Consider the following 14402-nt stretch of genomic DNA (forward strand, 5'->3'; position numbering starts at 1 on the left):
CACAGCCATTGCAAAATGTGCAAGTGGCAACAAGAAAAAGAACGAAGGGATGATCAAATGGTCAACAGAAAATGAAGCGAGGAAGAGAAATAATAATAAATGCGACAAGTGTTACTAATCTGAAAAGACATATACAAAAGAGATAAAGAAACACCCACACAAAATTGTGTGATAGCTGCCATACTAGACGTAGCAACAGTGCTACTTTAAATTCAGAATGAACACAGACATAAAAGGTATTGTTCGTGAACTATATTATACGGCGTTTCATGGCCACTTTTGATCACGATTGGGCCTGATCTGGATCTAATTTCTCGATTATGAGTGGCTCCTTTACAAAAGCTACAGCGGGGGGCGGGGTCTATCACTGTTGAGAAAGTTGATCACGATCGGGTTTCATCAAAATCAGCAATGCACCGTGTGACACTGGTATCACGTATTACTTATAGGCCACAAGAAATAAGCCAAGTGCCCGAATCGGTGATACTTTGGCTTTACTATTAGAGAACATCCAGCGTTTTAAGCACACTGGGGGGCAGTACAGAAACTACAGCAGTTGCAATCACAACCTCTACACAATTATGTGCTGGCTGTTTACGTGCCAGCACAGCGCTCCACCATATACACCATACAAGAAGAACAACAGCAGGAAGTTCTTTGACTTTGTGCATATTTAAATGACCAATATGTCACTGTTAGCGGCACATGCACAGAGGGATGACTGAAGCTTACATTCGGAAACAAAGGAAAGAGACAGCCTTGCAAGGCACCAGTGTTGTGCACCGAAGTGCCTGTCAAATAAATGCCAACCGTCACTAGGAAGACGCAGTGAAAAACTTTTTTTTTCGCTAACATCAGTCACATGTCGGTTCCATGAGACACTCCTAATACGCTTGGGGAACCCCCGGCCAACCGCTCCCTCAACACAATACGATATACCTATGTAAAAAAAAAAAATGCAACAATTAGACTTGCAACCACCAACGGGTGGGTACTCATGTGAGAGCTTTGACAAAAATTCGTAAAAGTCGCACCAAGATGAGCCGCGACAGTAGCAGACAATGAAGGACACACTCCTTGACCGTACATTCCCCACCACCTTCCCACGCGTCAGTTCTCGCCACTTCCAAGAATTCAAAGGCGCGGGCTCCGAAACGAAACGGCACGCAACATCGCGAAGGCGCGCACATAATTTTGAGCAGGGACTGTTGTACAAGTAAGCTTGACGAGGATCCTCACAGGTCGGGGACGCGACTCTCGCGCCTCGCCCGTCGGCGCTGAGGACAGGAGGCTGGCGCCCGGGGCTGCCGACCATGGAGTTATTGTCGCACCGATGACGGAGAATTGCTGGGAGCACCGCGCGCAACGATAAGCGGCCCGCGGATCGAAATTCGGGAGGGGGTAGGGAGCATAGAGCGCAGGTATCATCTCTGACGGCCCTCGGCATCGCGTGGCTATAGCAACGGATAAACACAGCGACCCAGCCGTTGGCCGACGGCGGCGCTCGCGAGGCCCGCATGCAGCAGCTGCTGTTCCCGTGAGCTTTCTCTGGAGAGAGAGAAAAAGAGCTGGTCGAAATCGCGCCGCGGATCAATCGCGGCTGCTCGTTCATCACTTGCGCTTCTGCATGCAGGACGCGATTATTAGGCAAAGCTATCGCCACGAAGGCCGCGAACCTCAGCTGGGATCGAGCGGGCCCCTTCTTCGTCCGCACCCGGCGACCAAAAATGGCATATCCCTAGGCGTGCGCAACTTTTCGCGCGTTCGTGTCACTATACCATGCAGTCAAACCTGGCTGCGAAATTAGCCTCCACTACATCCGTCAATACTATGACAAAACACAGCCACGCCAACACCTGTATCATATGCCAGTAAAAAATGTAGCCACAAAGCCCGGAATCTCGCCGCTCACATGCGGCGCAGATCTAACAGCAGAAAGAATAGCTACGTAACGTGCCTGGCCTCAGCACTCAGTCCACATATGAGAAAGAGGTACTATGTAGAATAGTTTCACGCGCGCTCATGATTTTAAGTTTGCGTGATAAGCGCGAATGCCGCATTCATTTCCGATTCAAGCATTTCCATCCATTTGACAGGTCCGGTTGTCGCTAGCGAGGGTGAGCAGGAAAAAGCGACAGGCCTGATGGGAAGAGGCGCTGCCGTAGAGCTAGCTACAGCATTTCCCGGCAGAGATACGTAGGCACTGCGCCGTGCTCCCTTCCCTATTGGGCTGCAGAAATTAGGTGCCTTTTTCCTTTCCTTTGAACCACTTAAGAAGAAGAAGAAGAGATACGCGCAAGTAGTACGCAAGCACGACAACACTGCGCACCTCTGCGGATGATGTGGCGACTCTTGCGGGTATTTAAAGGGACACTAAAGGCAAATAACAATTTATGTCAGTGTGAAAGCCCAATGTATGACAACTTCTAAAACGGCAATATTATCAACAGCAGTGCTCTACTTACCTAGAAATTAAGCTAAATGTATCACATGGTGAGCGCCACGAGCGGGACAATTTCGAAGTGATCCCGATGACGTATGGAAGTCGGCCTACAATAAATCACTAGTAATCAAACTAGCAGCACTAAAAAAAGAACATTCCGAGCATCAAAAGACGTATTAAAATGCTGTTTGTTCGTTTCCGCTTGATTCATGGAAAACAAAACCTCCGTGGCGTTGCCATGGGGAACGGCGCGCGTGGTTCAAAGGTTCCGTTTTCGCCGAACTGCGCCTCGCCCGTCTCAGTGGTAGGTGGTAGTTTCGGGATCGCGTACTGCCGTGCGTGTTTTGCGCGCTCGTGAAAGTCGCTCTGACAGAAAGTTCGACAAAATGCCGCATGCGTGTGATATTTCCGGATGCCCGAATGGTGCACAACGCCAGTGCTGCAGCAAGGAAACCGGTGTGTCTTTTCACTGGGTGCCGCGGAATGAACCCTTACGCTCGAAGTGGCTTAGTGTCATGCCATTGCGCCAGTCTGCTAAACAGTCAAAACCTCTGCGTGTGTGCTCGCTGCACTTTCGTACTGAGGATTACGAGACCAACCGCAACTTGGTGAAGGCTTTGAATGTGCCCATCCGAGCAAGTCTTTGCCGCAGCGCCGTTGTTGCTACTGTGGGTCCCGCTACTTACGCTCGGCTGCTACTAGTGTCGGCGGCGGCGCAGTAAAAGCGGGCAACGTTGGGCACGGCAGCAGTGACGTATGAAAGTCGTATTTTCAGGCGGGAGATTTGAAGCGCGCTAACGCGATGGGGACCACTAAAAACGTGATTTTATTTCAAAATAAGCACTTCCTTGGCACAAAAGCAGTACTACGATGTTTCTGGACCGCTATTTCAACAATCAACGTCGATTTAATATTTGCCTTTAGTGTCCCTTTAATATCGAGCGAACTCTTTCGGGCACAGATTGCAGTGTCAGCGCGCACAAGCCCCCGAATTCTGCTTCGGGAATTACTACGTCTAGCTCGGAAGAAGGGATGCTGCAGTCCATCACAGGCGCGCTCTACGAGGCCCGGAGGAAAGTGTTCGTGCGCGCGCTCGGCAGAACGAGCGCGCGTTCTCCCAATGCGCAGCGCACGAGGAAAGACGGGAATAGCCACGAGGACGACGTCGAAAGAAACGGCACACTCGCGGGCGCGGCGTCGTCCTCCGCAGTAGACGCCCCCCGCGCACGAATCGCACCCCATTCTCGTCGTCGACGAGGAACCGGCGGCGGCAGTGACGAAACAGCCGCGCGGACAGCCCGAGCGAGTCCGCCTCGCCTTCCACGGACTGAAGAAAAAAAGGTGCGGTTTGCGAGGCTTTGGATACGACACACGCACCACGACGTCAATTTCAGGGCGTTCTCATTGCCGGCTACCTCGCGAGGGAAAAAATAAATAAATAAAGTTGAGTAGCGAGCGAACGCGATGTTTACACCTGTACTCCTTCCTCGCCGGCTTCACGACAACATAAGTATAAAAGAAGCGGTAAGGACACTTACTGGACGTCAAGGTCGAGGTGATCACTCCGATAACCACTAGATCGGCGCAGTGGCTGATCACGAAAGCGGCTAAAAGCCGAGCGATCGTAAACAAGACCGCGATTAATTTTTTCGCCGTACTGATATAGGACGAAGCGCAATGAAGGCGTTCCCTCGACTGCTTTTCCACTCGGGCAACATTCCAAACGGCTGCCCCATCTCGCTGCGTCCAAAGCGCGCAGTATTATACGCCCAATCGCGGTCTCTCCAAAGTGTGCACATAAAAATTGCTCACTCGACAGCAGTAAGCTACCGAGTTGCAGCACTAATTATGTTACACAACCTGTATTCCGACGTAAATCTTTAAAAACACTCTCACTGAATGTATTCGAAGTAAAAAAAAAAATGTAGGCGCGTCCGGCAGTCTTCTGCAATGGACACGTTCGTGAAAGACCTCGAGTCTTTTAAAAAAATAATTCGAGGCTTCTGGCAAAACATGTCGCGTGCAGCAGCTCGTTGGCGCTTCAATTCTTTCCGTGCTTATCGATTGTGCGGCATATAGGTTTCAATGCCTACTTCTCCCGCTCAAGCTGACAAGGACTAAATTCACGTCGACGCAAATGAGGTTTAAATAGTGATGCTATCTGCACATTCGCAGGCTAAGAAGAAGTGTAAAAAAAATCCAACGACCCCCATTACACCCTGTCCACTGACAAGTAGGAATGTGCGCAAGTCATACGAAGGTGCACAGAGCGTGCATGCGCACCGGAGAAGGTGCGCAGGATGCTTCTTCCCGCCGCCAGTGGACGAGGCGAAGGGCTCCGAACAGCCTCTGGATGGCCCCGCGAAACGGCGCTCCGCCAGGGATCGATGGCGGGCCCTCATCAGACCGAGCGGACACGGCTGCCCGACCAAGGTCAGAGCGCACGCGTGAGCCACTCGGCCGAGCGCCGCCGTTTCTTGGCCCGCCAACGCGCGTCGCTCGCCCGGCCATAAACCGCGCCGCCGAAAAACTTTTCCAATATCTATCCCGAGAAAGCGATGCCAAAGATCGGTGATGCTCGATCTGGAGAGACGGATAAAGGAAACGCGAATGAGACGCCGGCAGAGCCACGGAATCTAATGCGTCCGCGGGAATAATGAAATGCTTGGTGACCAAGAGGTGACCATAGCGGCGGCAGAGAAGCCGCAATGGCGGAGTCCAGCATCGGCCGACATCCGCAGCCGGCCGTCCGGCGGCGCAGAGGGGAGAAGGAGGGAGGTGTTCCCGTGTTGTCTTCCCGTCGCCATGGCTGCGCTCCCTTCTTGCTATTGATCGGGCTCTCCCCCCGCCGTCAAGACCGTCCCGAGCCGCGCCTCCCCACCCAGCCGAGATGGGCGGGCGGCCTCACCGGGCGCCGCCGCATTGCTACGGAGAGGATCTGCCGCGTGAAGGTGGTGGAAGAGGGCACTGTGGACGTTATTCCACCGCCAACGTTTCGCGGCAGCTTGGTTTTGCTTACTGCACTGAGCTTATAGTTTCCATTATAAAGCGATAGACCGCAGCGAATAGATTAGCGAAGTCGCCACTCGATATTTAGTCACGTTTCCGTTCTCTGCTCCGGCTTCGTTCTGACGGATCACCTTGCTTTTCGCTACTTGTGTAGTGGAGAAGCGAAAAAGATAAATACCATATGATGTTCGTGTCAAATTTCGCACGCAAAAAGAAAATATATATTCGCTCACAGCGCGGAGCAGTGACACGACAGCTGGCGAAATATCATTGCGCTGCTGTAATGTTTCGTGCGGCGTTTGTTGTTAACGTGGAACATGCGCGGATGGCTATACGCGAGAACTAAAACAACGAGTCTGAGTGGTACTCCTTTCTGCAGGTTGCGCCTTGCAATCGTGGAGTGGAAGGATTCGGCTTTTCTCACTCTTTTTACCTGTCCGGACTCGGCCAATGGCCTCTAATAAAACCAGCCTTTGGCTTCATCCTCCTGGATTCCTACCGCTCTTCTCGAGTTTGTATTATTTTAATTCATTAATAGGGCTCACGCTTTAGACAAGATTTTTTTTTTTAATTCTCGCATCGGCTTTTAGAGCAAGCATACCTAATCTTGACTCCTGTTATCACCTGTCTGCGCGGCCAGCACAGCGTCTGACGGTTTGTGTACGTCATAGCTGATGGCGAGCTAACACTGGCGGCAAGTATACTTGACGCCGTTGTTAGCTCCTGTTATATTCTCCTCATCGCAAATATCCGATAAGGAGAATATCGTGGCCGTTCGTTACACCTGACCCGCATCCCTCAGCCAAAGATGGCTGGCCCCTACAAGCGATCAAAATTTTGGTCTATAGCCTTTAAGCAAACGTGACTCCGTCAGTGTCATCTAGCTAAGCATGATAAACAGAGCGCAAAAAAAGAATAAGAGACGAATCAGATGGTGCGTTCAATAATTGTCATTACGTGTAGAAAAATAAAGCTTAATTTAGAGATACCTCCGCAACTAGGAGGGCGACGTGCTGAACACTAAGTCCAGGCGCGGACTTCGTGCAGTATATACACAGATGTGGGGCTCTCCAAGATGTGTATTTCCACAGGCCCATATTCACAGTAGTCGTCGAAGAAATGGTTATTTCATTCGCCGGACCGCACGAGAAATGATAGCACCAAGCTCACAAGACGAACTACGCGAGCGAAAGGCCACCTGCTTCACAAAATGTTGTAGTGTTTTTGTTCTAAGAAAGCGAGCCTTCCCGAAATGGAAACGTGGCACGTTCCCCCATTGGTCAGCGCTACTATTTACTTCTGAAGCAGCGACTGAGCACTGTCGCTCCGCGAAGTGCCGCTCCACACGCCTCTGGTCCGTGGCCTCCAAGGGTGCCGCAATGGTCGGGCTTTCCCTGTGCTCTGGGAGCTCCCCCGGGTATCGCTGGATCTTTTTTTAACACCTGTTTACCGCTGACCGGAAACGTTGCTTTCCTTCCTTTCGCGCGTACTTTCTTTTTCTCGACACAGCTTCCTTAATCACGCCTTAACGAGACAAAGCCTCCGGTCTATTAGGGCTGCCTCATCGCTTGGTCAACCTTTTCCTTTTGTGCCGCGTGCGGAAAACTGGTTACATGCAGCCGTTTCCGTCCGCTTCAATACGGCTCACCGAGGTTCGAAGGCAGCCGTTCTGCTTAGCTGATTGGCCCCATCGTCCCGAAGCAAGCCACGAAAGGCGCTGCTGTAATTTACACTATACTATGGGTTAACGTACTACGAAACGGGCACTTTCACTTTCCGCTCAACCGGAAAACAACGCCGTCGCTGGGAGTCGAACCTGCGCGGCCTTCGAATGCGCGGGATACCAAATCGGTCGGAGTCACCCACGAATTTAGCTGTCGCTTCGTACGCCGGTATAGCATGCAAAGTTCGGGCCATCGCGACGAAGGGCTGCAGCATGTTCGGAAACTGGTCACGTTCGAACACACACACACACGAATTTGCTACGAACCGTGGTTTGAGCTCCCAAGAGGAAATTTCGTTACGCGCATTAAGTCATCACGGTCAGTGTAAGCGCGACGGAGGTGAAGGAAAAACGCTACACGGGTCATGGTACGGTTGGTGTATCCAATACGACGGCGTGCGTGCGTGCGTGCGTGCGTGCGTACATGTATGTGTGTGTGCGCGTGTGTTTTATCGTACTTCTGAGGAGGCTGCGTCACGGTTTTATACAGTCCATTCGGCGAACATCCCGAGTTCGATACACCGCGATTATACGTAAAAGTAATCGACTATATATTTCGCGGTCCTTATATGCAGTATATACAACATTCGTGTCATTTAGAATACTTTACAAGAGCGTCATCGTCTTGCCGTTAACGATGCCGCTCGGCCGAAGCACGAGCGGCGTTTACCGTGCATGCGCAACCGACGGGAGGCAGCGTCGGTAACGCATACGCGAGTACGAAATAGTACCACTCGGTCCTGTCGTCTTTCTCGCCTGAAACGCACGCCTGAAAGTACTCCTCCTGGCCGCATTCTCCATGGAGGCGAAAATGCTTGAGGCCCGTGTACTTATTGGATTTAGGTGCACGTTAAAGAAACCAGGTGGTCGAAATTTCCGGAGCCCTCACTAGGGTGTCCCTCATAATCATATCGTGGTCTTGGGACGTTAAACCCCAACAACTACTCTAATATCTCGTCCCAAGCGCAGTTTAAGTTCACATAGTAGTTAAGTACGGTCGAAACAAAACCAAAGTCCGCGACCACGGCGAACAGGGGCCGGCATCGCGGAGTGCATGCACGTGCATAGCGTATATAACGCGCGGTATCACACCACTCGAAGTCGCATCGGAGGAGGCACGCTCCCGGCAACTATTAGACATTCCTCGTGACGTCAGCAAGGCGAGAAAGGGTGCGGGGCTGGCGAACGACGAGGCCAGGAAAAACAAGCAAAGATAAGATAAAGCGATAGCGCCACTGAACCTGACATATTTAGACAGAATCAAAAAAAGAAAAAGAGAGAAGGGGGTCGCGTTTGTGGAACGAAATGCGAGAAAATAATAAAGTGAAGGAAGATAGCCGACACGCCAGCTGCAGCGACTATGCCTCTCGCAGATAGCGATACCTTGTTTCCTTTGTCACAAGTATCTCGAGGCTGCGTGCAAGCCACACTTGAGGAATAAGAAGGGCGCGTAAACTATAGTCTTTTCCTCCTTTTTTTCTAAATAGTTACTGCAATGCTTACATCATAAAAGAGGAAAATAGAGAGCATAAACTTTCTTTGTTCAAGAGTCCCGCCCTATCGGAGGAGCCTGTTGCGGTTGAAGGAAGGTGCACGCATACACCCTTTCGGGCGTATATATCTTTGTCCCGCAAATATAGCCGTCTTCCGTCTCGCTTACGTTTCCTTTCTTGAAAACTACGGGCTCGCTACTTTCCGGTCAGAAATGCTATTTTTTGTAATTGATCGATTACATTTCTTACTTGGTAGCGGCCAGAGTAATTCAATTATTTTTACCATTTTCATGTAACCGTTAATTCATCGCAAGACAGGCTTGTAAAAGGAGATTCCGCTTTTAGCATTTATATTTTTCCGCATTCCACGGCAGCCTGATGGATGCCGTGGAACGCGGACGAGGTAGCCCGATGGATGCGCATGTTTCGACTGGCAAACCTCAGCGCTCTATATTTGTTTCATCTTGAGGGCATGTCGCGCAGCCTGTATTGTCTCGGCACCGCAGTCGGCATCTCGCTATGGTTTCGTTTTCCGTTTTCGTTCGATAACTCCCGACCCTTGTTGCGACATGAAAATTTCTGGCGACGCCCCTGCGCGGCATGTGTCAAATTGCGGGATTTTCCCCAAGTGTGAGCCGTTCCATGTGAGGCAACCTGACAATAATAACAATATCTGGGGTTTAACGTCCCAAAACCACAATACGATTATGAGAGACGCCGTAGTGGAGAGCTCCGGAAATTTCGACCACCTGGGGTTCTTTAACGTGCACCTAAATCTAAGTACACGGGCCTCAAACATTTTCGCCTCCCTCGAAAATGCAGCCGCCGGAGCCGGGATTCGATCCCGCGACCTTCGGGTCCGCAGTCGAGCGCCATAGACCACTGTGGCGGGGCTGAGGCAAACTGGTGTCATGAGCGACTGTTCTGGACTGAGTATAGATAAAAACGTTTAAAAAGAAAAAAAAAAAAACGGAAGGAAAGTAACGTAAAAGTAATCGACTACATTCTAGTAATTCCCCATTTACTTTCTTCAGGCAGCAACTGGTAACTAATAGGGGTGTGCGAATATCAAATTTTTCGAATACGAATCGACTACGAATATCCACCTTCGAATATCGAATCGAATATCGAATATTAAAGGAAAAATGCCTCCACAGTAACAATATTTCATTTAACATGTAGCTATTTGAAAAAAAAACAAACATTAACAGCCTGACTGGCAACACAACATACACTGCTATCTCCAGAACACAACGTCCAGGCTAGCACAATGAAAGTAATGACTAGATGTTATCATGAAGAAATATGAGTTGCTCCACATGATAAGGCAGCAGGCGCTCCCTTCTAACAGAGACACCCCCCCCCCCCTTGCCACCGAAAAGGCACGCTCGCTTGGAACAGAAAGTGGGGGCAAAGCTTTGCCAGAGTGGGGTATCTGAAGGTGCCTACAGTACGCCACCAGTCACATGGGTCACTGTCTTTCTTCAGAAGTGGTCCCGCATAGTGAACGAGTGGTAGTGCGGCACGTTACGGCCGCATAATATTGAAAATGTACGGTTACATGATCGCCAACAGCGCTGCACGTTGGAGATGCACCAGCAATAAATCATACGTATTGGGGCGCTCGTCGCAGGCAGATATCGTGCCTCCGTGTACTTAGGATGTTTATCGCTCCACTTGGCAACGTTTTTAGCTATACGAACGCAGCAGAAATGTGGAAGACGAGTTATTTTATGCACGATAATCGAATCGCATATTCGAAAAGTTTCGAATATTCGATAACTTCGAATATTCGAAACTTTTCGAATACACGATTTTCGAATCGAATACGAATATTTTGAATGTAATATTCGACGAATATTCGAAACTTTCGAATATTCGCACACCCCTAGTAACTAATCTATTACATTTTTTATTGATGGTATCGCAATCGGTTACTTTTTTTTTTTTTTTGTAATGGGTACGAGTCTGTCCGCGTGCCTCGTAAATATCGTGGATTTGGCGCGTACCACCCAAAACGTTAATTGCTTAGGGTGGTAATTTGGGCTAGCAATTTACTTATTTTGAACGGGCTTTAGCACTCAGACAAATGGTCGCGTAAAAAGGGGACACCGTGCAGAAATCTAGCCTTATGCACGTTTACACGCAACACCTCGGTTTACGCCTCCAAAGGTATTTTTTAAAGCTCCGTGCTCCGAAACCTTTCGCAAGCGGTGGGGGCATGTCATTCTTTATGAGTACACCAGGCGCCCTGTCAATTTCAGCGCAGGCTGATTGGTACAGATAGTCGCAGTGACTATGGCGCCGGTTCGCCAACACTCGCGCTTGTGGACTTGCAAAGCACCCCCTCTGGTGTACTACTTTAGAAGAGCAACACGAAACAGCATGGTGTACAAAGCTTTGCTGAATCATTCAGCTAGACCACCCGGCTTTGCAGAGAGCGAAAAGCAGTCGAGTACGCGCACTGTACGCTGCTGAGCTGTTCGCGGTTTTCGCCAGACACTTGCAGACACAGCTCAGCGACGCCGTTATTGGTGTACACAAAAGTGACAAAACCTTCACGCAAATATAGCATTTCTAGCCTTTATAACGCAACACACCTACGAGGCACAGAGAGAGAGAAAGAGAGAGAGAACGGGATGGGGGCGGGACAGCAAATAATGGGTGACGGCAAGGCACAAAGTATTGCAAGCAGTAACTCAACATGCACAAGAGCGAAGTCCATATACGAGACTGCGGCGCTTTGCAAAAGACGGTATGGCATGCATGATTGACTTTCCGCAATAGGCTGCAAGAAAAAGGCTCGACGATAGGATTGCGTCCACACGGTCATGAAAAAATTACATTGACTACAATTTCTACAATCTCAAAAGGAATTTGTACGACTATGCTGCATCTGGTTTTTCGCGTAGCAACTCACACTGCCGTGCTGTGTCAAGCAAGGCAGTACCGGCTTTGTTTAATCGTTTCTTGTTTTGTTCCATACGGGCTCGCTTTATTTTTCGGTATAGATTCCGATGCGTTGCACAATTATAATACTATGTGCGGCGCCTACCACCGGAGCTTGCAAAGAAGGTCCGCGACAAGTTAATCAAGTTAGTCCCAAGTGCTCAAGCGCCATCTACAGTCGACACTGCAAGAACTGGGCGACGGTATCAAGTCCAAGCATTATCTCAATAACAGGATTTTTCGAGCATCGATAGCGAACAACGAAGCATTTGTGATGGGCGCCAAAGTGTCACGCCATGCGCGGTGAGCGCTTGCGGGAGACCAGTTGTCGTTTGCTGTGAATGACGTCACGATCAATTTGGGAAACGGGAGAGATGATATCATTCGTCGTTCTTCCCTGAAGAAAGTTATTCCTGCACGCACGCCTGGACGCCTGGCGCAGTCGTGCTTGGGAGGTCGCAAGACTCGTCCTTAACCCTTTGTTTCTTGCGCCATATTCTGCATCCGAATGTGTAAACCCAGCAACTGCGCCCGAAAGTTCGGGCCCCTGTGCACATCTTTTCGAATACTCCTAAAGAGAAAACCACTCTCTGCAGTTAAAAAAAAAGAAAGAAGAAGGCGACAGGCACTTCGACCACGGCCGTCAGTATGCTATTCTAAGATTACGAACCCCCCTCCCCCTTTTTTTTTCTTTCTTTACAGTGGTGGTCAACACGAGGGAGATTTGCACGGTGATCTGTCGGGCAGGCGCGACAGTAGACGCTAGTCGGTAGCGAGACCCGTTGTGCTTCCGGCCGCTGGCTGGCACGCGGCGGCCGCAGAGCCGGATGCGTGCGCTGGAGCCGCGCCGGCGGAGGGCCGTGCCAGGAGCATCCTCCCGCGCTGGGCGGACGCAGAGCGGCGGGAGGAAAAAGCCGAAGCTCCGGACAACATCCCCCCGCGTGTTTTCAGGAGAAAGCGCGCTCTGCCGAAAGCCGCAGGGGCAAGGCGCGTCCCGTGCCGATGCCCCGCAGTGTTGTAGCAAGCTCGATATTCAGGCCCCCATCGGAGGCGCTCGCTGCCGCGAAATTGTCACCGCTCCAGCAAAGATCGGCGCGTTGAAAAAAAGCTAAACGGCGCGGCAAAGTTTCAGAAAGCACGCACAGATGGGTGAAAGTGCGTGTCCAATTTTCCTGTCGCGGCGGCAGGACATGTCCTGCCACCGCCTAGCTGGCGCCTGCCCGTCTCAAAGGAATGGGATCGACGGGAGCGCCTCGGAGCCTCGAAGAGAGAGTCGCCGCCCGTACGGCGGGCACCAGCATGCACGTCAAGAAGGTAAGAAAACGCTGGGATGCTGCCAGAAACCGAGCACGTTGCCTGGCGCGCGCGCAGCTGCGGCGCCGCCATGGATGATGCGCTCACCTGGGCAGGGCTGATCGCCGGCGGGCGGCCGCGGAGCGAGTCCGCGTGCGCTGGGCTCGGCGCGTCGGCCGCGAGCGCCGTTGCCCCAGCGACGCTCCTGTACACACACACACGCGAGCGCGGGGCTCCCCACCTGCGCGGCGGATCCGCGGATGGCGGATCGATGGAATGCCCCATCACCCGCCCCGACGCTGGGAGAGCCACGTGATCGCGGACACTCGGCGGAAAGCCTTTCTCTCCTCCCTCCCGCGTCAATGGAGGAAGGACGGCGAGGTCGCTGATCGGGGGACTGCTGCCTTCCCGCATCCCCCTGAAGACGAGGAACAAACGACGGAAACACGACGTCACATCCGCACGGCCCCAGGGCGACGACGCGAGAAGCTCAGCCGCTCCCATGCGGGCTTCTCGGCCGACAAACGCGTGTTCGAGCACCTCGAGAGATTCCGAGAGGCGCGTCGCACCTCTGGCGGCTTGTCGCGATTGCGGCATCGCACCTGCGCCCTGTTGTCGCCAAGTTACGCAAAAGAGCGCTGACCGTCAGCGGCCACAGCCGAGCATTCCGGAGTAGAGGCGCACGCGAACGGGGGAAAACCCGGCGAGAGCCGCCTTCGTCAATCCCATTAAAAGTCCGGTCAGCCACGCATCGTCGTGGCCGTCACAGACTGTGTGCGCTGCCCTTTGGAAAAACATCCGTTTGCGTTCAAAGAGCTGCGCGAAGACACCGCGGCGGGGCTCCCGCCGGAGCGCCGTAATCGATCAACATCCCGGAGAGAGGCCGCCGTTCGACAAAAAGGTCAAAACAGCCCCGTTTCTCCGTGCGGTTTTTGTCGCGGCATCAGCGATGACCGCGACGACGCGAGCTTCTCGGGGCGCCGCCAGGTGACCCGCGGCTCGCCGGACAGTGGCGCAGTATCGATGAAGCCCGCTGCTGCAGTACTACGTGCGTCTGCAGCAGCACCGATTTCGCGCCGCGGCGAAGCTCGCGGATTCCTCGCAGGATCATTTCGACGACACGGCGGCGGGAGCAAAAATGATAAAAGCAACCAAGCTCTGGAAAGCATCCAGACGCGGAACCGAACACTCGCGGTGTGGGAGACGCGCGTTATCGTACAGCCATTGTTTGCCGCTGGGCTCCGGAACATCCACCCGGGAACGTGCCCTTCCGCGCGGCGCGTCACCCACGATAAAGGCAAACTCTGAACGCCATACTACGCCGAGCGACGGAGGACGATGTGCGACGAGAGAGGTGTCGGGCGGCGCGCCGTCCTGACCGCAAGGGGGTGGCCGGACAGCCGACTCGTTGCGCCGCTAAATTTATCCCGCGAAGGTAGGCGACCTTGGAGGAAAATCCCCGGCTATGTTCGTAGGAGAAGCTCAGAAATAA

At 52.1% G+C, this 14402-nt stretch overlaps 1 protein-coding gene across 2 annotated transcripts in view; it reads right to left on the bottom strand.

Moving 5' to 3' along the window:
* Positions 1-14402, bottom strand: part of LOC119377422 (ras-responsive element-binding protein 1) — a 66612-nt gene that overhangs the window by 12540 nt on the left and 39670 nt on the right. The window contains exon 1 of one of the 2 annotated variants that reach the window (XM_037646905.2): positions 13019-13149. The exons of the other annotated variant lie outside the window; for it this stretch is intronic. The gene's annotated coding sequence lies outside the window, so the exon portion shown is untranslated. Of the gene's footprint in view, positions 1-13018; positions 13150-14402 lie in introns of those variants that run through there. 2 annotated transcript variants of the gene reach the window in all.

The sequence above is a fragment of the Rhipicephalus sanguineus genome, chromosome 1, assembly GCF_013339695.2.
Source record: "Rhipicephalus sanguineus isolate Rsan-2018 chromosome 1, BIME_Rsan_1.4, whole genome shotgun sequence".
In the NCBI taxonomy this organism is placed as follows: Eukaryota; Metazoa; Arthropoda; class Arachnida; order Ixodida; family Ixodidae; genus Rhipicephalus; species Rhipicephalus sanguineus.